General features: G+C 36.2%; 1 protein-coding gene across 3 annotated transcripts in view; it reads left to right on the forward strand.

The window, feature by feature from the left end:
- The first annotated feature begins 700 nt into the window (after window positions 1-700).
- LOC145689943 (uncharacterized) overlaps window positions 701-27,127 on the forward strand; it is a 72,600-nt gene continuing 46,173 nt past the window's right edge. The window contains exon 1 of one of the 3 annotated variants that reach the window (XM_081764306.1): window positions 701-820. The gene's annotated coding sequence lies outside the window, so the exon portion shown is untranslated. Of the gene's footprint in view, window positions 953-9,118; window positions 9,343-27,127 lie in introns of those variants that run through there. The other 2 variants (XM_081764303.1, XM_081764308.1) reach the window with 2 other exon arrangements.

Raw genomic sequence — 27,127 nt, forward strand, 5'->3', positions numbered from 1 at the left:
TTTTGCTGTTCGTATGACTCTTTTGTATGTCTTTCTATAGTATTTTACATATTCAATAAATTGAGGTGTTACATCTTTACACGTTTTTAGTTTTTTTGATAACTCAAGTAGTTTGAGTTTAGAAGTCCTAATTCCTATAGTGACCCATGGTATCCCCAACCTCCTATATTTTATCTCATATGCCAAGGTGACCAGATGTCCCGTTTTAGCCGGGACAGTCCCTTTTTTCCAACCGTTGTGCCGTTTTTTTCTGATTCTCGAACGGGACGGCTAAATGTCCCGTTTTTAAGTAAAAATGACCTAGCTGTCCGGTAATTATTATTCAAAATATAAATCGTCAATGCAAATTGTACTCTCATCCGTACCAACACTCGTTGCCAAGGTTCAACCGTGTCTAGAACTTCTGAATTTTTAAATGGGAATTGAGTGTTCGTGGTTCAAGTGGAATTGAGTGGGAATTCTGAGTGTTCAACTAGTTAACAGAATTGCTGGGTAGAATTTGCAATCGGGAACCATTATTTGTTGTGTGGTACACGTAAAGTTAGAAACGGTGTGTTATCACTCTTACTTGTTTATTTTGTAAATTGTGAACACTGCTGAGTCCCAAGTCAGATACCCCCCCCCCCTCCGTAGCCGATTCGTATGCGTCCCGTTTTGGTAAGTGGAAATTCTGGTCACCTTGTCATATGCTCCCTTGCACTCCTCTTTAAAAAAATCTTTCCTAACTCTCCCTGCGATACGGAAAATTTTCTTCAGATTAGCATCACTTGTAGGATTCAATATCTGCTGTGTTTTAGCGACATGTTGGCAGTATCAGTTGGTAACAGTGAAACTATACTTTGGTTTTTATTTATTTATTTATAGAATGTTCTGTTGACATTGGTATGAGGGTGGGAGTTATGAACAACTTCCTAGGGCGTCAAAGCATTGAGAGAGAGGGAGGAGTGTAGCAGTTAAGTATTATAATTTGTGATATGCACTGATCTTTTCGTTCATTTCGCAGATGTTTTAGTGTTCTACCAATTCTGTTCCAGTTACTTTCATTTGTTCTATCATCAATAGTTAATTATTTCATCCGTTGCTAATTAGTATAAATTGTTAAAAATATTTTGTCCACATTTTTCTACATTATGTTAGTCGTTCAGATTGGGAATATGGGTGCCATTGTATAAAATTATTGTGCAGATTTATTGTAAGGAGATCTACATAAATTCAATCTAAATATAATTCTTTTTCAATAAAACTACTCTCAGTAATTCTTAAATAGAGTAAACTTTTCAATGCAGTCTTCAGCCGGGGAAGGTTCTGGAACACAGGTCCCCCCTTCTCATTTAGCTATAATAAGGACAGAAAATAACGAGCCCTGCGGGGCTCTAAACCGCCTTCACTCGCTGACGCACGTTCAGCAATACTTTATGAACTTATTATTAAAATTCGGTACAGAAAGGAACCACCCTAGCTACTAACCTATATCGGGGGAACTGTGGGTAATAGTATACATGAGAACCCCCTGATCTGCGTTTCTTCCGTGTTCTGTTACCACTTCTACATGAAATACCATAAATTTTCTACGTAGTAAAATAGGAAGAAGTATCCATGTGCATAAGACATGAGATATGCGTTAAATTGCTCTCTCCCCACACACATAGTCATAGATAAAGTACAAGGGCACTACACATGCAGATATAAAGTATAGGTACGTCTTTTTCTTTTACTTTCGTATCAGTCGATAAGTAAATAAAAGTCGCTTTGTTACCCCCTTTGTAAGTTCGTACATACTCAATGAATAATCCCTAAAAGTATGAGCGTCCTGCTCGTTCGGGAACTGATGCAGCTTCATGTATACTATATCGGAACTGTGTTCTAGAACCTTCTCCTTCAGCTGCGCTTCGATAGATAGGACAATGTAGTCTATAATAGGTTAGACTTTCTGTACTATGTTTCTTAGTATGTACGCAATTCATAGATAACAATAAAATAGACTGTTTACCCACTGGTTTATTAAAATATTATTACAAATTTGTTCTGTAAATATTAGAAGTTTGTACATCCGTGTACCAAATCTGCACCAAAATAATTTTACTTTAAATAATACCCAAATATGTCCTAGACGGGGGATGCAAATATTAAGCAGCAAATTGTACTAATTCAAGAAAAAACCGACTAGCCCACATCCCACAATAGAAATCTTTTATTTACCTTTGGTATGACACAAAATACTCGCCGCGGGCTAGTGGTTATTTGCATTACTGGTCTACTCTGCTATTTTCTTGGTGCTTCGAGAACTAACAACATACAGATATCTAGTGAAACTGATATGCCATAAATAGGGAAAAGAAGCCGTGACAAAAGAAATACGGAGCAATGTGTATTAGATACATTAACCCATTCAGACCTGGCGGTCACAATTGTGTACATTAAATTTCTATTGCATTAATTCTACTTAAAGCATTGTTGTGGGCATACAGGCCGATTGTTTACATTTGTGTAGCTTTGCTTCACTTGTTATACAAGTAGCTGCTGCGCTCTAGTGAGTAGTATGTGATAAAAGTATTGTAAATAGTCCATGGTGTTGCAGTTTTATCAACAGGTACTACCTCGTCGATTTTATTACAATAATTAGAAGTTTATCGTTTGTGATCTATCTTTTTGAAGTGCTTGCGTGTGTTTGTTATTATCTGTTATCTTTTGTGGTAAAATTACAAATATGACAAGCAATTCGTTATAACTTTATTTGTTGGTGAAATATAATGTACACAATTGTGCCCAAGAGGATCGTAATGAACAGATGCGTTAACAATGAAAGCTCATTGAGTATGTGTTTTTGGGTGATAATATTAGTAAGAATTGCTTTGTTTTAACTTCGATCGGACTTATATCAACATGAGACCAAAATTTTCTTATAAATTATATGGTACTTTGAGGTAGTGTGTACACGAATTAGAATCATGGATAAACCATCTGGTAGCAGCCCATTTCTCTCCACGGAGAAAATTTTAGATGTGTTGGAGAAAGGTGACATTCCTGATTTCGATTTATCTGAAGATGAAACTGAGGAAGATTCACCGGTTATTTATTTTTAAAAAATATCAGTGTGACCGATAGCCTTCTAAATATTTAATGTACACAAATGTGTACAACGGGTCACCAATGCTATATAAAAACTAAAAATTTATATAACAGTTGAGTCCAGATGTACACATTTGTGCACATAAAATATCTGGAGAACTATGGGTAACAAAAACAAAATTTCAAGCAAAATGGCATCAGAAGACCCCAATGCGTTTAAAAACCACAACAAATAATTTTTTTCAAGCTTAAAAAAAATTCAGGTCTGAAGGGGTTAATGTAAATTAGGTAAAGTTACTGCAATACGTAACGTTGGTTACTACAATGGCATATGTAAGGTGACAGTTTGTTAAGTTTGTAGAGTAGTTTAGGTTACGTTAGTGGCGTAAAGTTGGTGGGGTTAGTATAGAACAAAAATCTATAATTCCGTTCCTTTCCCGTGGTTCTTAATAAGTATTACTTGAGCCACAATATATGTAAAAGAACATTAGAACGTAAATATTATTTATTTTTACCTTCGATTAGTATTCAGGATACAAACTTTTAATTCCTTTAACATCAATTGTTCTGATGACTTCCTAATCTTCTACCCATCAACTTTCTATTTATTTAATTCAATACGGTAACTAAGGAAAGAGAATAATAATTAATAAATTACAATTTCCTTTTCTTCCTTTACAAAATCTGCTCAGTTATTGCAGCTCTGATCTTATTCCTAAGACCAGTACAGATAGATAATAGTACAACATAATAATGAAATATACAACAACATACAACATACCGTTGTAAGTACAAAGCTGGCTATGTTAGTAAAGAAGGTGGTACTGATTAAGAATAGTCCAATAAAAATGGCAATTTCACAGTTAGAATAAACGAGTGTGTATGAAAGAGGATTTGTCTGATATTAAAATCCGCTGTTGAAGAAATTTTTCACTATGTAGAAAATCAATGTTTCATGTGTATGAATACGGATTTTAGCAAAATTTACGTACATAATTCAGTACTCTGCATGGAATGACGTTAGATTAGATTAGAACGAACATGTTTATAAGGAACAAAGTTGACCTTCGGCACAAATAAATAAGTAATACAGCATTTTTTTTTAATGTTTTGGTAGTGTATAATCATTACAAGACCTTACGAGTGTTTAAATTCTTGTGAAAATTGACTAATTACATACTATTTCTCACCGGCGAAGTATTTCTGCATAGTTGGAAAGAACTGTATTTTATAATATGGTACCATCACATTATAAAGAGGTAAATTCTAATACTCAAAACAAAATTCGTACTCTGTTACTTTCTAAAGCATATTATTCAGTTCAGGAATTTGCAAATGATAACGATGTATAAATATAATGTAATGATGTAACAAATTTAATATGTGATGTTTGTTATAATTTTGTACTTCAAATGGTGTAATAAGCTGTAATTACAATTTTCATTTATATACTTGACAACTGTAGAGCTTATAGGAGATACTCTCCATATTTTAGTCAAAACAGGCAAAATAAATAAATAAATAAAAATATATTTGCAAGTGTAGCGTTAATAGTATGAACGTCCTGCTCCTTCGGGAACTGATGCAGCTTCATGTATACTATATCCGAATTGTGTTCTAGAACCTTCTCCATCAGCTGCGCTTCGGTTGGGATTTGTATCAATGGGAAAAGCACTGCGACTGTACTACCTTTGCCCTCACGCTAGTTGCCTTCTAAAGTATCTCGCACTGGCCCGACGTTTTCAACCATCTTCAATTTGGTTAGATAATTTTCCTGCTATTTAACTTGAATCTGGCAGAGTTCTTTTTTTTTTTTTTGTATTAATTTTTATGGGATGTGGCTGGGCGCTTTATTAGTACTCAAACCCTATAACTTTTCATGAACTATTTGGGATGATGTGTCAAAAGATCTGCACGACTTCGTAATAAATGTGTAACGTTTATTTATAAAACTATGACAGAAGCTATAGTAGGCTGAAATCAATAAGTGCGTGTGGAATATGACTGGATATTGTAATAATTTTTCTCGGCGGAGTATTTTCGCACGACAGGAAATTTCCATTTTATAGTAATTACAAATATACAGTTCCAAGTTTGAAACTATTACAATCTCTCTAACTAGTAGACTTTTGGGTAGGAGGGAAGATAAACGGGCACTTGGATTTTCGGTTCAAAATTGGTCATAACATCTTCCTTTGGTCGCAAATAGTGTTTCCTGAAAATTTCAGACCGCGGAAATTTCAAAAAGGTGCCCAAAATTACTATAGAATTTACCATATATGGGCAGGGAAGATAAACGGGCCCTCGGATTTTCGGTTCAAAATTGATCACAACGTCTTCCTTAGGTCTCAAATAGTGTTTCCTGAAAATTTCAGACCGCGGAAACTTCAACAAGGTGCCCAAAATTACTATAGAATTTACCGTGTATGGGCAAGGGAGATAAACGTGCCCTCGGATTGTCGGTTCAAAAGGACTACAACCTGTTCCTTAGATCCCAAATAATGTTCCCTGAAAATTTCAGACCGGAGAATCTTCAAAAACTTCCCGAAAGTCACGATAGAATTTACCAGATATGGGCAGGGAAGATGAACGAGCCCTCGGATTTTCGGCTGATATTTGATCAGAATGTGATCTTGAGGTCCCAAAAAGCATTCCCTGAACATTTCAGCCTGCGGAAACTTCAAAAAGTGCCCAAAATTACTATAGAATTTACCATACATGGATAGGGTAAATAAACGGGCCTTCGGATTTTCGATTCAAAATTGAGCACACCGTGTTCCTTAGGTCCTAAGTAGTATTTCCTGAAAATTTTAGACCGCGGAAACTTCAAAAAATGACCAAAATTACGATAGAGTTTACGATATATGGGCAGGGTAGATAAACAAGCCCTCTGTGTTTGGGATCAAAATTGAGCACATCTTCCTTACGTCCCAAAAAGTGTTTCCTGAAAATTTCAGACAGCGGTAATTTCAAGAGGTACCCAAAATTACTATACAATGTACCCTCTATAACCTCGTATAGACAGGTTAGAGAAAAGGGCTCAAAGCTTTTGGGTTCAAATTTGATCTCAAAATGTTGTTGAAGTGCCAAATAGTGTTCGTAGAAAATTTCAGAACGCGGAAACATCATTTGAGACCTAAGAAGAACATTGTGATTAGTTTCGAACCAAAAATCCAAGGGTCCGTTTACCTACCCAACCAAATATGGTAAATTCTATCCTAATCTTGGGCACCTTTTTGAAGTTTCCGCGGTCTGAAATTTTCAGGAAACATTATTTGGGACGTAAGGAAGACGTGATCAATTTTGAACCGAAAATTCGAGGGCCCGTTTACCTTCCCTGCCCATATATGGTAAATTCTATAGTAATTATGGGCACCTTTTTGAAGTTTCCGCGGTCTGAAATTTTCAGGAAACACTATTTGAGACCTAAGACGTTGTGATCAATTTTGAACCGAAAATCCGAGGGCCCGTTTATCTTCCCTGCCCATATATGGTAAATTCTATAGTAATTTTGGGCACCTTTTTGAAGTTTCCGCGGTCTGAATTTTCAGGAAATACTATTTGAGACCTAAGGAAGATGTTGTGATCAATTTTGAACCGAAAATCCGAGGGCCCGTTTATCTTCCCTGCCCATATATGGTAAATTCTATAGTAATTTTGGGCACCTTGTTGAAGTTTCCGCGGTCTGAAATTTTCAGGAAACACTATTTGAGACCTAAGGAAGACGTTGTGATCAATTTTGAACCGAAAATCCGAGGGCCCGTTTATCTTCCCTGCCCATATATGGTAAATTCTATAGTAATTTTGGGCACCTTTTTGAAGTTTCCGCGGTCTGAAATTTTCAGGAAACACTATTTGGGACCTAAGGAAGACGTTATGATCAATTTTGAACCGAAAATCCGAGGGCCCGTTTATCTTCCCTCCTACCGACTTTTGTAATATCAAATGCTTTTGCAATATCATCGTATATGCGCATACACGTCCTAGCCAGCCAGCGCACTTGCTCCCATCTGCTGCTGCTCTTACCGATCTAGATAGCATTCGTGCTTTTGCTGCACACATAGAATAGGTTGGTTTACATTTTTTCCGTGAAATTTTTTTTCTGACACTAGTCCGAAAGTGTAATTTTAGTCGTAGTGTGTCCCATCAGTTTGTACACATATTATCAATCTATGCGGAATAATTTGGGCTCGTGCCCACAAAATATGGCTGCAGAATCGCAATAGTTTATAGTACACAGATTGAAGGAATATATATATATATATATATATATATATATATATATATATATATATATATATATATATATAATATTACAATTGCAGTTTGATGCAGGATAAGAATAGTCCCTCAAATTAAAAAAAATGCTTGTGCTTTTCTTACTTTGCTTGATTATATTAAGATGTTCTGGAGCCGATTTCTGAAAGCTACTAGAGTGGTAAACTTTACCATACACTTGTGATAGTAGTGTAATGTTCAAAAGTAAAACAAACTCTCTGCAAGCATGTATACAGTTTAAGAATACAGAACTGGCAAATACACAATTGCAGTTTACGTTATGCTTCAAATTCAAACCAATAGAAGAAACCATTTCATTGCTTTTCAAGTAGTGAAGTCGCTGACATATTCAGTAGCTTGTGAGTTCAATTGCTGCACAAAATTTATACGTAAAATATTTTTTTGCTTGGATTGTTTAAATCTAAATAGGTACTCCGATGGTATGTTATTGTTTAAGAGTAAATGAGAACCTAAGGTTGACTAGTATTATTGTAAATCAAGAACTGAATATACCATATATATTACTAAGAAAGTAGGAACATAAACATCTGGAGTATTGTTAAATGCATGGCAGATCTGATGGAGTGGTACTATTTATAATATACCTAGCTTTCTTACAAGAGTAAAAGTGAAAGATGTATGTTAATATAACTTAATACATTTTTTCTAGTTCTTCTCCTGAAAGAATATATGCTTAACTTCCAGAGAATTCTCTACTCCTATGAGATTTGAGTTTTCAGTTCAGAATACTAGGTTTAATTTATGTAACGTAGCATTAATATACTTTAATTGAATAAAAATCTCACGATTTTCGTGCGACGCCAAGGAAAATTGTGAAGATAGCCACCTAGCACAAGTTGGTTGCTTTTTTTTATTCACTAGATTTTACGACGTAGGGCCACACTGCATTTCGAACAATAATCATACCAAGTGGGAATGTTCACGACGTAGTATTTTGGGAGATAAACTAAATCATTACTTTTTTTTTTTCGATATTCGTGCGGTTGGTCATACAACAGTTTTGCTCGGGTGATTTTTACAGGTTTGTTTTCCAAACAGAAGGAAGAACTAGAACAGTGATGGGTGTACTTTGGGAGAAGAGAGAGAAAAGGAAATGAATTTTAATCAGCCCAATATACTTTTTAGAAATGAAAATTGCACATATGAGAATTCTTGTAATACTAAACTCTGTTACTAAATGAAGTCTCTGTAGTCTGGTACGTACTGGGATGTAGTGGTTCTCTAAATTAAATTTACATATTCTTTTATTGGTGTGTTCGAATACAATTTTCCGTGCAGTTTTACTATACAGATCCGCACAGTTCATAAAAGAACATACTTCTTTTTGGTTTCATTTTGTATACCTTCAGCTATCTTTTTCGAAATGTGCTTATGCGTTCTTCGGTTCATGTTCTCTTTAAGAGGTCTCCTGCGAAACGCCAAGCAACGCGTAGTTTTAATATAGAAATCAATAATATAAGAAGTAGTACTACTACTCGTACTCCTCTTCCTCCTCCTGCTCCTAGTACTACTACTACTTACTCCTACTTCTCTTACTATCGATACTACTATTATATTTACTCCGCCTCCTACTAGAACTACTACTACTACTGCTAGAACTACTTACTTTTCTGCTAATACTACTACTAGTTACCATTACTACTGCTACTACTTACTCCTATTTCTAATACTTTTGCTACTGCTACTACTACTACTACTTAATATTATGGATCCATGTATTAGAACTACGCGTTACTTGGTGTTTCGTAAGAGATCTGTTAAAGTGAACCTGCACCGAGAATGGAAGAGCACACCTCGAGAATGATCGCTGAAGGTACAGAAAATGAAGCCAGTGGGAAAGAAGTATATTTTTTTATGAATTTCCGTGCGGGTCCGTATAGTAAAACAGCATGTAAGTGCAGTTTCAATATACGGATCCATAGATTTATAAAATCTACAGAAGAAATTTGTAATAATATTTTAATAGAGTACCGTGTAAGTAATAGAAATATGGTGTGCACTTACATCTGAGATGTGTATTTATTTGGAAATATAGAAATTAAAGTAGAATTTGAAATACAAATTATCTTCCATAAGCTAATATGAATTTTTGGCAAGTCTGTAATTTCCCCATTTCGTGTCGAGAACAGAATCCGATCAACCCCTGCGGGGCTTCTAACCCGTTTTTACTATTACTAATACTACTCGTTCCTACTGCTGCTACTACTTACTCCTATTCCTACTCCTACTCCTACTATTCTTTATTTTATATATTTATTTATTTGCCTGTGTTGTGTACAAATGAGAGTATTCTCGAGTACACGTACAGTTGTCAAAATTACAATATAATTATATATATATATATATATATATATATATATATATATATATATATATATATATATATATATATATATATATATATATATGCTATGAAAAACTTTCAAACAGAATAATACATATTGTTGTTCTTGTGTTGTATTGGTGCAGGTCTTAAATGAGTTGTGAGTTTCTTTGATTCATTCATATGAATGATGGTGTTTCAAGAGTGTATATACACTTCAATGGTAATATTTTAATTTTCTGGAACAGTGGTCTACTTGGTGTATGAAAGGAACTGATAGTATTATTCGAAGCGCTTTCTTGTGCATTGCGAATACTTTTATCGCATGACAGGTAGTTCCCCAGTAAATGATTTCATATGATAGAATTGACTCCATCTTTTCATACATCGTGGTTGACTTAACAAACTAATTTAGTTCGCAAGCTTGTGTGCAGATTAAGAAAGCAGACGTAGCAGATATATTCAATGGCAGTCCATGTTAAAATTAGAAACACTACATTTTGCAATATTTACAGAGAAAATTGAACACTGCATATAAAGACCTATTTCTAACGAATAGATATCAATGAGGGATTGATATAAAAAACTAATGACAGAGTTGGATTTTCTTTGCACGTGGAGGGTAAACAATGTTAGGCAGCAAAAATTTTTCACGAGAGTTTCATTACCAGAAATTTTGTCAGTAAAATGATAGCATGGAGATTGTTAAATAGGATGTTCCCAATTTTAAGTATTATATTTGAAATGAGAGAAAACGTTTCCTGTAATTTTATCGGAGAAATGTTAGCAAAATAGAAGTTTCGGATACTCGACGGAAAAACAAACACCAGTAGAAGAAATGCTGAAAACACATTTGCTGAAGCAGCCATTATGTTCTACTGGTGTTTGTTCATGTGTCGAGAAGCAGAAGCTTTGATTTTGCAGAGTCCAGCATAAACTGAATTGTTTTCAAGTTTGATTAAGATAAAGTAGACTTGTTTTGGCCATTTACTTTGTCTCTCTTAGTTCAACGAAGCTGAAAAAAAAGTGCCAAATATCATATATGCTAATATTTCTGTGATACAATTACCTGAAGCTTTTTATTTGACTTCAAACACAATATCTAAAATATGTAACTTTCTGTACTTATGCAGGGTTTCAAGCGAGGAAAGTCAAAGATTTTGGGAGGTGATAGGGGAGGTCGTTCAAAGCAAAAATAGGATCTATTCCTCCTCGTTCCGGAGATAGGGCTGGGGCTGATTTTCGTTTAAAACATTGTTACACCCTCTGTAGTTGGAACTAAGTTACATATTATCCTCGTTTGAAAGTTATAAATCAGGCTTGCAGTTGGTATGCACATTTTCCCAGTATTGCATACAAGAGGGAAGCAATTGAGGGAAATGTTTCGAATTCCGTTATAAAATTCTCTTTTTAAAACAATTTTGCACTGATTTTGAGTGGAAACGTTGTCGCTAGAGGAACAGTAGCTGATTAGGTGAAAATGACATAGTATACAAAAGATCCAGGTGAGGTTTCAAATTTTTAGCTTCATTAGAAACCGTAAAAGAAGCATTCCTTTTAACTCCTTACTTTAATAACATATCAATGTTCCAACTTTCCATAGATGACATTGGGTACGAATATTAATAAACGAACGTTTTTATGCAAGACTATTCCCTAACATACGAGAGGTCGACATTTCTATGCAGGAACACTAATTATAGTTCTAAACAACAGATGGCAGTGAATAAAACCCATTTAAATTAAAGTTTTAGTACAACATACTAGCCCAGAATGTGCATTGCAATAGGATTGTTGAAATCATAAATAATTACCTCTAAGACACAAACATTTTGCTTGGTTCACGTTCACCCAACAGAGAAGTTGCTGTTGTTATGCCCAATTGCCTCGAAATGTTTTTGGATTTTTCTGCTGCAAGCGGCGCACCGTAACTCATTAAATTGAAAGGGCGCTTTATTAATTTTGTCTCATGTGTGCAAGTGATGGCAGGAGTTTCTGTACCGTGAGGAAGTGCAAAGTTCTTGTGTGTAGGCTGTAAAAGAATTTCGAATGTGTTGCAGTAGAATGCCGTTTCAATACACCCACGCTGAAAATGCTAATATGATGTTCGTTTACGTGTTCTGTGATGGTAATGCCAAAGATGATGGTGCGGCCGAAGAATACCAGCGAAGATTTTCTCTCCGCAGAATCCCTACTGTACAGGTCTTTACACGCGTGTTTTCTAAACTGCGGTAAACGGTGAGCTTACCAGCGTAAAGCTAAAATCGGAACAAGCCTCAAAGAAACCTCAACAAGAAGACAACGTGCTTCAGGCTGTACATCGAAGTACAACCACCAGCATTATGAGACTTTCTAATCAACATGAACTTCCACGTACGTATGTATTATCTGTCAGGAAAGTAAATGTACACCTGTTTTTCGAGTCTGGCATTCCTGCTCTCCATCCGTGGAGAGTATGAGAATTAAATCAATCAAATTTTTACTGAGGGGCAAAAAGAAAAGTTTAATCTGAATAAGACATTGCAGAGGGACACAAGCTGTGAATACGAATAGTGCATAGTGTAAATAAAGGACGACACCGAAAGAGAAAGCCAGACACAGCTGTTGAACTTAGAAAAAAGAGTAAAAATTGTTGAAGTGGGAACATAAAACACAAATACAACAAATACGCCGAAAACTAAACATTCACCATGCCATGATCTTGGTGTAGTGGTTAAGGTGCTGGCTTACAAATGCAAAGGTCGCCAGTTCGAATCTTCGGTGAGGACATTTTTAAAAATTTTTGTTTCTAATATACTATGCAGCTCATGAGAGATGGTAAAAGAGGTCGTATTTAGTCTTTCGTAGCAATTATTATTGGTAAGGTTTAGTACTGATAATACTTTTGTCTTTGCGTATTGGTTTTATTCTTTTCTTCATTTCAAAAGAGAAGCATATCCGAACAAATGCCACCAAAATTCCTCATATTTTGAATGTAAACGCCATTTGCAATTAGTAAAGAATAAAAATTGAACGTTCCGATGTAGCTTCAAAAAGTAAAAAGAAAAACATGGAAGTAGACCATACTCATGGTTATTAAAAATACAATTTCTACATGCCTTACGCCTCCCGACCACGTTTCTACGTTAGCAAGTAAGAGGTTTGTTTTTAGGTTAGGCTGGTCAATACGTTTTGCAAAGGGGCCCGGTTTAGCTCTGACGCACCACAGGTGCGAGAAGGGAGCAAAACACTTTTTCTCTCTCTCTCTGTGTGTCTGTTTATCTATCTATCTGTATATATATAACGCTATTTGTGAATGCCGTAACCACCCTAATTTTCAGCGGATTGAGATGAAACTTGGCACAAACATTAATTGTTGAAATATCTTCAGTTCGTTAACCAGAATAATCAGACGAAAATGTTCAAAACGGCGGCCCTTTAAACTCGTAAAAACTTCCAAGTGAACCAAATTTCGCCCATAAATGGGTATTCAGAAAGTTTGAATAACTTTTCCTCTTTTACTGAAATATTTGTGTGCAGAGACTTTTAATCGCATAAAGAATGTTCACGCCCTTTTCGCTACGGTCAGGTTTTATTTTATTTATTTATTTTTTTTTTTTTGCAGGAGGGGGTTATTTTCGTAGTGATGATAGGATGATTGCTAGTGATGATATAAATTTACACATTGAAAGTAAAGTAACTTGTGAAACGTGTTATTTGAAAGAATCATATAATAAATGTGCTTTCCTCTAACACAGAGAGAGCGTGAATGGCGAGGAGTGTTATTTGATTTGCTTTTTAGTAACACATTGCATTGCAAATAAAGGTAGGCAACATTAGTGGTAAGTAAAACAACAACAACAACAACAATAATAATAATAATAATAATAATAATAATAATAATAATAATATTAATAATAATAGGTGTTGTTTGTGGCAAGGCAATATCTTCCTCAATTCTTCTTCAAACGTAATGATTGTAACGCCATATCTCCCTTACAAACAAAATATTAGCAATTTATATCGAAAGAACGGAAAACTGTTGAGTGATGGGAGCAACGTTGGACAGTATGCACTCATAGTACTCAGAAAAATAAGCGATTTCAATGAAAAATGAACGAAGAGTCATTGCCGTGGGTAGTCATGGAGCCAAGCAGAGCCCTCTTTAGGCAAAATGTCGATAACTTATATCGAGAGAACAGGAGGTGATAGTGAGATGGGACCAACGTTGGACACCGTGGACCCATAAGGCGCATCGAAAAAATTAGGGGGGCGGGCGCCAGCCAACCTTACTTATTTCCACATAATAATATAAAATTATATTGTCGAAATACACACACGAGTTAGCTAGTAATATTTCATATTATTATTATTATTATTATTATTATTATTATTATTATTATTATTATTATTATTATTATTATTTATTATTATTATTATCATCGACAGCATCTTTTCATTACGTGTGCATGTTTGACGTGAAGCCAAAGAGAAGATCCATCATTCATAGAAAGAATAAGAATAGCCAGTTACTTGAATTGCGAACGACGGCGAAAAATACGAAAAGAGACAACCTTAGCGAAAAGCAGTGGCGTATTTAGGGGGGTGGCTTCCGGGCTTAAGCCCTCCCCGAAATTTTACTCAGTATACTAAAGTAAATGAAATATCTTGCAGAATTTTCCCATTTCCAGGCAAAGCCCCCCCCCGAAAGTTAGCAAAGCCCCTCCCGAAACAAAATTGTAAATACGCCACTGGCGAAAAGAAACAATACTTTCTCTCAAATGGATAAAAAAATAAAGCCGAAATAGATTCGAACTCGCATGGACGGCGCGAACAGTCAGTTCAGTGTCCACTTTTTTTTTAACTGACTCACCGAATGTGTTTTAGTAACTTACTTATTGCTAATTTTATTTGCTTCACTCGTTAGCTAGAACTTGCTTTTTCTAATAACTTATAACGACAGGGACACGAACACAGAAACATCGAGGACAGTTAAAAATCATAGATGCTCTCCCACCGGGAATCGAACCCGGGACTCCATGCATCAAAGGCGCACGTGCTAGCCACTAGACCAGCCGGCGGGACACTGCTCACTCTCTGTGTCGTTAGGGATTACGACCACTGTATTGCCAGCTATCACTTCTGAGGGTTGTATACTAAGATCACATGTTTCTTCTTTGCTGGAAGAGTTAAACCTACATTCTATGTAATACATGAAATATTTAAACCTACATGCTCTTCATATAATGTAATAAAAGGTCATGCTGGGAATAAGAAAAAGAACATTCCTTGGACAAAACGGAAACTATTGGCATCAGAAATAATTATCTACGAGGCATGCGCAGTAGTATATTTCAGAATAGTTACTGTTTAGTTCAGTAAACGAAGAAAGGGGTATAAAAAAGCAAATATGTCGAGTCAACGAGATCGACCAGAGTTGACAGAGGCGGAGTAGTAATACAACAACTTGGTTAAATTGATAATTGGTTCTTTATTCTGTAGTAGATCGTATCACTCTTTACGGGAGAGTAGAGAAAGACTTAAACGCTGTTATATAGTAAGCATTAGTAACACGATCATACAGACACAAATGGATGTAACTGTGAGTACTACAACTTGGATTTAACGAAAGCCGTTTAGATATTCAGTGGTTTGCAGGGTTGTATAAGACACAAAAAGTTAAGACACAATACAATTCTTCATACCTCAGCTTCCAGTAACTAGATACATGCAATTTCAGGATAGATACTGAAACTGCTGTCGGATTTTAATACATGACGTATTGCAGGATACAAAATGCTTTGCATTACTTGTTTGTTTGTAGACAGCTACTAGCTTAGTGTTCTGAAAGGTTGTGTATAAACTAGAGATAGCCAATTCCGGAATTATTACTTTACGGACTCCCGAAAGTAAAACCGGACAAATTCCGGAATTCGGAAATTTCCCATTTTGGAATAATTCCGGAATTCGGAAAATTCCGATCTTGGAATAATTCCGGAATTCGGAAAAATCCGGAATTTAGAAATTTCTGATTTCGTTTACATCCCGGAATTCGGAACAATCCGGATTTTTTCGAAATCCAGAATTTTTCTCAATTCCGGAATTTTCTAAATTCCGGATTGTTTCCGAGTTCCGAAATTATTCTGAATTCCGGAGTTTAACTGAATTTCATAATTTTCCGAAATCCGGAAAGTGAAAGTTCCGCTTCCGAAAAATGAATTTATTTTGGTTAATAAGAATCGTGGCGGAAATAAGTCTTTGACCAGGTAATGGCGACTTCTTTGAAAGAAATGGGGTGTATGAGAATTCAATCTGTCATATTTGTAGTTTCGTATGGAGAAAAAACAGGAGTGTCTTGAAGCAGTAGCGTAGCCAGGATGTGTGTTTGGGGGGGGGGCAAGTGCTGTTATAGGCACATATAGAAAAATTACAAACAAAAAATATATAAACATAAAAATATATAAAAAATTACAAACATCAAAGTACCAAAGTACAATTTCGGACCTATTTGGGGGGCCGGCCCCTCCGGGCCCCCTTCCCTACGCCACTGTCTTGAAGGTACGGAACCCTTTCCCCGAAATCTCTACTTTTGAGTAAGTTTTGCCAAATTTCAACGGCAAGTTTAAAACTTTTATTATTATTATTATTATTATTATTATTATTATTATTATTATTATTATTATTATTATTATATCAACATCGTGTATAATCTTTAAAAGATATACGGTTTGTATCTGAATAGTAAAAGCTAATTGACTGTCAATCTCGGTCGTCGAGAAGTCTTCAGGAGGGAAGGACATCGGTCACGTTCTGGGTTTGAGTTCCGAAAGGGCAAGTTTTCGGGCTCGAGCCAAAAATTGTTAAGAGTTATAGGCTTCAGCCAATCATGTTCAAAACAGCTGGGACCGGGTTTAGGGCTCTCAACGGCTCGAGCGGCTCGGCTTACACCTCATTCACTATCGAACCGAACCAAGAAGTGAGCCGAGCCAACAGCTCACCCAACCGAGCCGATTTGAGCCATCGGCTTAGTTGAGCTGAATCGAAACGTGCCGATGGACTAATTTCAACTTAGCTGGCTTGAACCGGTTCACATGAGCCGAGTAGGGGACCCATCCCAACGGAGAAAGCTCGAGCCATCGGCTCAATTGAGCTGAGTCGATGGCTCGTTCCAACTGAGACGGCTCGGGTCATCGGCTCATCCCAACCGAGCCGACTCGAGCTGTTCGCTCAGTTGATACGAGCAGAGCCGGTTGATATCGCTACCCGAGTTGGTCTTCTGCTTGGGCTCAAAAATTCGACATTGCAGGTCTCAGCCTTGATTTTAAGAACAACAGTATATACTTATATTGGTGATTACGACATTTGAGGCTGTCTCGTAATAATAAAAAAAAACCTTGTCTTCTCGTTATCTAGACGAGATGAGATACACAAAAATTGCCCCACGAGATGCACTAAAATTACGAGAAGAGACGCACCCCTGTCGTGAGCAGCACTAAAAAGTATTCCATATTAGTGCTTACATTTCTCATGGCTTTCGCTTTCCAGTCTAATCAGGTCATTATTTAAAAAAGAGTTAAAACGAGCTGAACGAGCGAGCGAGCCATTATCAAACTCCACTCAACTCGAAACTCGCTCTGGAAAACAGCTCGACCTTGATCGCTACGCGGTAAACGATTCGTCTTTAGTCTGGTTACGTTAGGTTTCTTTGTCTCAGCTTGCAAACTTGTATGTTATATTTCTTCGATTCAAAATGTCTTTCGTATTTCTTTTATGATGTCCGAAAAGTTTACATTAATAACTTGTGTTTTCCTTGAACCGTTGGTTCACAAGTTTGTATTTTCTCCACACGAAACTACAAATATGACAGATTGAATTCTCATACTCTCTATTTCTTTCAAAGCAGTCGCTATTACCTGGTCAAAGACTTATTTCCACCATGATTCATATTAACCAAAATAAATTCATTTTTTGGAAGCGGAACTTTCACTTTCCTGATTTCGGAAAAGTATGGAATTCAGTTAAACTCCATAATTCAGAAGAATTCCGGAACTCGGAAACAATCCGGAATTTAGATAATTCCGGAATTGAGAAAAATTCCGGATTTCGAAAAAAATCCGGATTGTTCCGAATTCCGGAATGTAAACGAAATCAGAAATTTCTAAATTCCGGATTTTTCCGAATTCCGGAATTACTCCAAGATCGGAATTTTCCGAATTCCGGAATTATTCCAAAATCGGAAATTTCCGAATTCCGGAATTTGTCCGGTTTTACTTTCGGGAGTCCGTAAAGTAATAATTCCGGAATTGGCTATCTCTAGTTTATACACAACCTTTCAGAACACTAAGCTAGTAGCTGTCTACAAACAAACAAGTAATGCAAAGCATTTTGTATCCTGCAATACGTCATGTATTAAAATCCGACAGCAGTTTCAGTATCTATCCTGAAATTGCATGTATCTAGTTACTGGAAGCTGAGGTATGAAGAATTGTATTGTGTCTTAACTTTTTGTGTCTTATACAACCCTGCAAACCACTGAATATCTAAACGGCTTTCATTAAATCCAAGTTGTAGTACTCACAGTTACATCCATTTGTGTCTGTATGATCGTGTTACTAATGCTTACTATATAACAGCGTTTAAGTCTTTCTCTACTCTCCCGTAAAGAGTGATACGATCTACTACAGAATAAAGAACCAATTATCAATTTAACCAAGTTGTTGTATTACTATTCCGCCTCTGTCAACTCTGGTCGATCTCGTTGACTCGACATATTTGCTTTTTTATACCCCTTTCTTCGTTTACTGAACTAAACAGTAACTATTCTGAAATATACTACTGCGCATGCCTCGTAGATAATTATTTCTGATGCCAATAGTTTCCGTTTTGTCCAAGGAATGTTCTTTTTCTTATTCCCAGCATGACCCTTTTATTACATTATATGAAGAGCATGTAGGTCTAAATACCTCATGTATTACATATAATGTAGGTTCTTCCAGCAAAGAAGAAACATGTGATCATAGTATACAACCCTTAGAAGTGATAGCTGGCAATACAGTGGTCGTAATCCCTACCGACACAGAGAGTGAGCAGTGCCCCGCCGGCTGGTCTAGTGGCTAGCACGTGCGCCTTTGGTGCATGGTGTCCCGGGTTCGATTCCCGGTGGGAGAGCATCTATGATTTTTAACTGTCCTTGATGTTTCTGTGTTCGTGTCCCTGTCGTTATAAGTTATTAGAAAAAGTAAGTTAAACGAAAGTAACTGGCTATTCTTATTCTTTCTACGAATGATGGATCTTCTCTTTGGCTTCATGTCAAACATGCACACATAATGAAAAGACGCTGTCGATAATAATAATAATAATAATAATAATAATAATAATAATAATAATAATAATAATAATAATAATAATAATAATAATAAATATTACTAGCTAACTCGTGTGTGTATTTCGACAATATAATTTTATATTATTATGTGGAAATAAGTAAGGTTGGCTGGCGCCCGCCCCCCTAATTTTTTCGATGCGCCTTATGGGTCCACGGTGTCCAACGTTATTCCCATCTCACTATCACCTCCTGTTCTCTCGATATAAGTTATCGACATTTTGCCTAAAGAGGGCTCTGACGTGGCTACATGACTACCCATGACAATGACTCTTCGTTCATTTTTCATTGAAATCGCTTATTTTTCTGAGTACTATGAGTGCATACTGTCCAACGTTGCTCCCATCACTCAACAGTTTTCCGTTCTTTCGATATAAATTGCTAATATTTTGTTTGTAAGGGAGATATGGCGTTACAATCATTACGTTTGAAGAAGAATTGAGGAAGATATTGCCTTGCCACAAACAACACCTATTATTATTATTATTATTATTATTATTATTATTATTATTATTATTATTGTTGTTGTTGTTGTTGTTGTTTTACTTACCATTAATGTTGCCTACCTTTATTTGCAATACAATGTGTTACTAAAAAGCAAATCAAATAACACTCCTCGCCATTCACGCTCTCTCTGTGTTAGAGGAAAGCACATTTATTATATGATTCTTTCAAATAACACGTTTCACAAGTTACTTCACTTTCAATGTGTAATTTTATATCATCACTAACAATCATCTTATCATCACTACGAAAATAACCCCCTCCTGCAAAAAAAATAAATAAATAAATAAATAAAATAAAACCTGACCGTAGCGAAAAGGGCGTGAACATTCTTTATGCGATTAATCGGGTCCAATATTTCAATAAGTCTCTGCACACAAATATTTCAGTAAAAGAGGAAAAGTTATTCAAACTTTCTGAATACCCATTTATGGGCGAAATTTGGTTCCCTTGGGAGTTTTTACGAGTTTAAAGGGCCGCCGTTTTGAACATTTTCGTCTGATTATTCTGGTTAACGAACTGAAGATATTTCAACAATTAATGTTTGTGCCAAGTTTCATCTCAATCCGCTGAAAATTAGGGTGGTTACGGCATTCACAAATAGCGTTATATATATACAGATAGATAGATAAACAGACACACAGAGAGAGAGAGAGAAAGTGTTTTGCTCCCTTCTCGCACCTGTGGTGCGTCAGAGCTAAACCGGGCCCCTTTGCAAAACGTATTGACCAGCCTAACCTAAAAACAAACCTCTTACTTGCTAACGTAGAAACGTGGTCGGGAGGCGTAAGGCATGTAGAAATTGTATTTTTAATAACCATGAGTATGGTCTACTTCCATGTTTTTCTTTTTACTTTTTGAAGCTACATCGGAACGTTCAATTTTTATTCTTTACTGATTGCAAATGGCGTTTACATTCAAAATATGAGGAATTTTGGTGGCATTTGTTCGGATATGCTTCTCTTTTGAAATGAAGAAAAGAATAAAACCAATACGCAAAGACAAAAGTATTATCAGTACTAAACCTTACCAATAATAATTGCTACGAAAGACTAAATACGACCTCTTTTACCATCTCTCATGAGCTGCATAGTATATTAGAAACAAAAATTTTTAAAAATGTCCTCACCGAAGATTCGAACTGGCGACCTTTGCATTTGTAAGCCAGCACCTTAACCACTACACCAAGATCATGGCATGGTGAATGTTTAGTTTTCGGCGTATTTGTTGTATTTGTGTTTTATGTTCCCACTTCAACAATTTTTACTCTTTTTTCTAAGTTCAACAGCTGTGTCTGGCTTTCTCTTTCGGTGTCGTCCTTTATTTACACTATGCACTATTCGTATTCACAGCTTGTGTCCCTCTGCAATGTCTTATTCAGATTAAGCTTTTCTTTTTGCCCCTCAGTAAACATTTGATTGATTTAATTCTCATACTCTCCACGGATGGAGCGCAGGAATGCCAGACTCGAAAAATAGGTGTACATTTACTTTCCTGACAGATCATACATGATGTACTGCGAGGAGCAGGGCTTCATCCGTTCCATGTCCAAACGTTCCATCTCTATCCAGGAGACGGTGAACTAAGTATTGGTTTCTCGCAATGGGTACAGGAGCATCCTATTGTTTTACCGTTCAGCTTGTTCGCCGATGAGGCCAATTTCACCAGCAATAGAAGAAAAACAAAACACCAGCAACTGGCATCGTTGGAGTGACGAAAATTCTAGGGCAACCACATTAAGACAATATCAGAAATGATTTTCTATAACGTTTGGGCGGGAATTATCTGTGATCATATCATTGGTATTATCTCTCTGACCCAGAGTTTTTCTACCCCACAATATTATATGTATTTCCTGCGCCATGAATTACCGGTAGCACCGAAAGATGTGACTCTTCAAAATCGGGCATCTATGTACTTCCAGCACAACGGTGCTCCTTCTCATGTAACAAAACCTGTATGTCAATATTCCGACTCCAAGCTTCGTCATCAGTGGATGGGTCGCGGAGGACGGAGGTTGATTATTCACTGGCCGCCCTGCTCCCCGGATCTTACACCTTTGGCTTTTTGCTTATGGGGATGGTTGAAGGACGTAGTGTACATAGGAAAGGCCAACTAACGAGAAGAGTTAATTTAGTTGATTCGAGAGGCATTCAACAGCATCAGAGAGCGCCGAAAAGATATGCATCGGCCAACGCTACATGTACTGACGTTCACTGCAAATTACATTGACGAAGGGGGTGATATCTTTAAACGTTTGCTGTACGTGGAAAATAATTACGTTGACGCTAGTAGTTTTACGTCTCTATCTGTATGCACATTATTGTTTATGTATTAGAAGTAATTATTTTTGATTTCGACAACCCTATTGCAGTGGACTAATTCAAGTGGGTTTTGTTTCACTGTCATATGTTGTTCAGAACTGTAATGAGTGTTCCCGCATAGAAATGTCGAGCTCTTGTATGTTAGGGAGGAATAGTATTGTATTTCTAATTTTGCATAAAAACATTCGTTTATTAATATTCGTAATTATTGTCATCTATGGAAAGTTCGAACATTGTTATGTTATTAGAGTAAGGAGTTAGAAAGAATGCTTTCTTTTACGGCTTCTAACCAAGCTAAAAATTTGACACTTCCCTAGATCTTTAGTATACTGTGTCATTTTTACCTAATAAGATATTGTTCCTCTAGCGACACTATTTCCACTCAAGAACAGTGCAAAATTGGTTTAAAAAGGGAATTGTATAAGGAAATTCGAGAAATTTCCCTCAATTACTTTCATCTCGCATGCAGTACTGGTAAAATCTGTATACCATCTGCAAGTCTGTTTCATTAGCTTTCAAACGAGGATAATATGTAACATAACCCTAACTACAGGGTGTGCTACAATGTTTCAAACGAAAATTGGCAAGTGCAAGAGGCAAAAAAACTTACTCCCACCCTTATCTCCGGAACGAGGGGGAATAGACCCTAAGTTCACATAAGCATTTTTGCTTAGAACGATCTCCCATATCACCTCCCAAAATCTTTGACTTTCCTCAACGGACACCCTATCTATCTATGTATCTATCTATGTATCTATCTATCTATCTATCTATCTATCTATCTATCTATCTATCTATCTATATATATATATATATATATATATATATATATATATATATATAGATAGATAGATAGATTGTGCTCTATCATTTTGCTTCGGTTGGAGATTAAGGAAAACAATTTCAACAACTATTTCTACTTCATTCATTGTATTATGTCCTTAAAAACATTGGTTATTTCGGTAACAAAATTATCTACATGCTAATAGGTGACAAAATTACCGGTAATGAAACCACAATATTTGAATTTCCACTGAAAAATTACCTATATTATACGATTATAAGTGCTATAGGACAATTAAAATTTTATGTAAATCTAAAAGGATTTCCATTTGATTTTGCTTTCAGTCAGTTTTTACACAGTGTATATAAGCTGTATTTTATTTACAATTGTAACTTTGCTAGTGTGAAAGTATTACAAGTGCAATGAAAGGTGTTGTCACTGCGAAAAACCAAAAGAAGGTAATTGCAAATGCAACACAGAACACTGACCAACTTACTTACCCTACTAACCTTTCCTTGCGAACTTAGCTTACGCTCTATACACTTTACACTCCATAACGACGAATCTGTTCGTGAGATAAGGTAAGTACTAACGTGAGGATCACAATGTATTTCCAATATCGTAGCTAACGCGTCTACTCTCTATGGACGCAACCGTGTGCTGTTGCTCGGGCTTATCATATTTGTTAGATAGGATTCGTGGTTTTTGTGGTCATCTAGCACATTCTTTTATTGTAGTATATGTCCAAACGGTATATTAATACGTAAATCATAAACGAAGTGTATTTTTCTTAACAACTACTTCTCGTGCCCCCTTAACTTTCATCTATGCTAAGTGGGGTGTTTTCATATCACCCAGCGTAAAGACTTTAGAGTACAATAAGATAAGGGATTGTGAAAGAATTATAACTTTGAACAATTACTTTGAGTTGTTTCATAAACGTCGTTTGAGCTTGACTATCTTTAGAACAAAATGCAGTTTTAGTTCTTTCGCATACAGAACCGTATTCAGAGAGGTTTTCACGTTCATTTAGCGTCTTATGAAGAGTCACTAATGCACGATGCTATCTTTTAGTGAAACATTGATGAACATGTCCATGATTTCCATCGAAAGAAATAACCTCGTTTTTTCTGCAGGATCGTCCAAACACTTTATGGCAATTGATAGAAGCGAGAATAGTTCTCTCTTTTCTCTATTACTCCTACTGTGTTGAGATGTCCCTTCGGAATAGTCCTACCTCGCATTTTTCGATCTAAATCGTGGATAATGTCACGAATGTCTCACGAAATACTGAAGTTATCTTTACACGTTAGTCAATCTCGTAATTTGACGCTAATTACATGTAAACACGTCTCTGAATACGGCTGTAAATGTTTTTTGGTTTGGATTTATATAGAACAACACCAGGATAATAGTGCAGAGGTAAATAATCCTTGAGAAAAATATAAGGTTAAAGTGAGTAAATATATATATCAGAGCCTGGAGAAAATTGTGGGCAAAGAGTGGTCATAATTTAAACAGCTAAGAGTGGGACCACACACACGCACAAAGAATATTGCAGTAGAAAATTATCTTTAAATAAATTACTGTTTTCAAAGTGAAACAATACTATGGAAATGTAAAACAAACGTTTTTTTATGTAGTTGAGAGCATAATGAACAGTGTTAGGAAATGAAAGTTACCAACCGTGGTTTTTATGATAATGAAAGCTGTGCCAAAAATATTGTAATAATCTTCTTAATGTTTGGAAATGATTTACTTATGTTAATTACTCCTATCATACTTCCTTCAAGTTTGTATTCCATTTAATAAGATAAGTTCACTTACTAAGTATGAAAGTCACTAAAACTATGCTTTCTAAAAATAAAACAAATGAGCTACACAACCTGATGATACTAGAAATCCCGTTTCTTATATCTGGCCCCGGAGTTAGGCACATATTAGGCCACTAATAGAACGCTTAGCTCTGGTGTGTGGGGTTCATTGTTCAGCACCTGGGCACGTAAATCCAATACCTGTTGAACATCATGTCTGAGTTTTCTCGGTTACTCTTGTTTCCTCCCTGATGGCGCGATAACTCACTAGTAGAGCGTTCACTACTGGTCTGTGGGGTCCTTGGTTCGATATCAGCTCGCACCAAGTAAACTTTGTGGTGGACAAACCGTGTGCGAGTGTTTTCTCGGGGTTCTCCTTTTTCCTCCTTGAGTGGCAGATCCAGGATATGATCAGGGGAGGGGCTAAACTATAGTTTGCAAATTTATCCAGTATAAAGCGTGATTGAAACCCATTTTATTCAGTGTATATCTGAGCGTCAAGGGGGGATTATAGCCCCCTTTGAATCTGCCTCTGTCCTCATCATTCCATCATTTCATTTTTGATCATTACCGTCTCTTTTAGCCTAGCTGGCATAATCGTGGGACGTAAAACAAATATTTCATTTTTGTTTCCTCCCACGTACCTATTCCACCAACTCGTCCATCATCATTCACTTCTCTGTTTATCCGTCTCTCTCAGCTTAAAAAAAAAAACATATTTGTAAGGCGTTAAACAGAGATTTCATTTCTTATCTGTCCTCTTGAAGAAATAACATTGAAAAGTCACTGTATAGTGGCATTGTATTTTTGCATGGGTGTATTCTAGCATTTGGAGTTTAAAAGCTGTTTACTGTTCAATGGTAATTTAATCGTTATAGTTAAAAAAAATATGCACGTATAAAAATTGTGACTGTTATTCTTTTAAAAATAATTGAGAGAATTTTGTATTCTCAAAACACAAGTGTCCCGAATAGTCGTGACGCATTGTCGCCCTATATAAGCGGTATCTTTTAAAAATTGTATTATCATCCTATTTTTCCCTTAATTATTACCCTAGTTCAGTCTATTATTATCTTGGCACATGCTCAAAAAGTTGTTTAGAGATCGATAATATACCTAGAACCTGAAATACCAAAAGTTAACGTCTCACGATCTTTGACCTACGGCAAAGAATCGGGGAAGATAGCATGTATAATAGATGAAATTAGTACGAGAAAAATTGAAAATCCCGGAGAAACCAACTGCACGATGTTTCTCTACCCGAGAGCCAATTTGGCATGGACTGGGATCGAACTACGGACCGATGTGTTGAGATTGTGAATATAATGTGACAACTGGCATTCCGCGCATAATTGATTTGAGAGTTGTACAGCGGTATTCTTACTCTATCAGACGAAATGAAAATTGTAGTGACTACGCTCAGTTCATCACTTAGGATGAAAATATGTCGGTTTTCCGTTCTTTATTATGAAGCAACCATCTTCAGTGATCGTCTCCAAAGGGGGGGGGGGCAAATGGCAAAACCCTTTTATTTTGACGTTGTTTACTCGAAATGTCACATTTTCTTTCTTATAGCGTACTAGTTGAAAGTTCTACTATCATTTCCTTAAGATAAAACTACTAAGGCCCATATTTATAAACACTCCTTGAACTGTTCCTTGACTTGACTTCAAGGCTTCCTCGGATAAGTGTTCCTTGAAGTTCAAGGGCTACTTGAGAAAAAGTCATATTTATGAACCTTCCTCGACTGTTCCTTATCGAAGGTTGATTTCAAGGTAGACTCAAGGAAAGACGTCATAGAAGTGATGAGGACATAGCCAACAGCCAATGAGAACTCATAAAATAAAAGAAGTACGAAATTCGCATTTTGTAAATTATTCCTTTCAAACTACTATGTTTCCTCAATGATTTGTTGCTTGCAACCTTCCATTCTTGTTTAATATTTTAATGTATTATGTCAGTGCTTGCACTAGTAATCAATATGATATGCCCAAATGAACTAGCAAACACTTATGAACAATATGTGCATCTACAATTAGAGTTTGGCAGCTCAACCTAATATTTAAATAAGTTAAGTAGAAGCCTAGTAAAACGAACACTGTTACATACTTAAAAAGTTTTTTGCCGGCAAAATCAAACTCCCGCAAATTTTACAATTTTTCGTAAATACCTCGAAAATAAGTAACACGTCAAATTTTGATGTTGCAGTCTGGTTTGGTTGTTCAGAGGTTCGTTCTCCGTGTTTTTTTCCATTCTAAGGGTTTTAAAGACCATATGCAAGACCCTTTCTCGTGTTTTCAGTTGTATGTAATATGGTATTGCAACTATCAAATTTCTTGTGTGTGCTGGAGTAAATAGTTAAACAGGAACTTCCTATGTTCTGCTAGGCTTACTAGATAGGCCTAACTACACATAAACATCCTCAAATATAAATAAGTTATATATCCGCACTGCAAACAAATCATTATCAAATTATACAGGGTGGACACAGGTTCCTTACTCCTGAAAATAAGTAGTTGAGTTGATTTTGAGTTTAACGTCCCTTCGAGCAGCGAGGCTATATGAGACGTGGATCTACTGATTAACATGGAATCCGAACCACATGAGCTCCCGCCAGGAATCGAACCCGGGTCTCCCACGCCAAGTGAA

Source organism: Thermobia domestica, chromosome 7, assembly GCF_964235325.1.
Source record: "Thermobia domestica chromosome 7, izTheDome1.hap1.1, whole genome shotgun sequence".
Lineage (NCBI taxonomy): Eukaryota > Metazoa > Arthropoda > Insecta > Zygentoma > Lepismatidae > Thermobia > Thermobia domestica.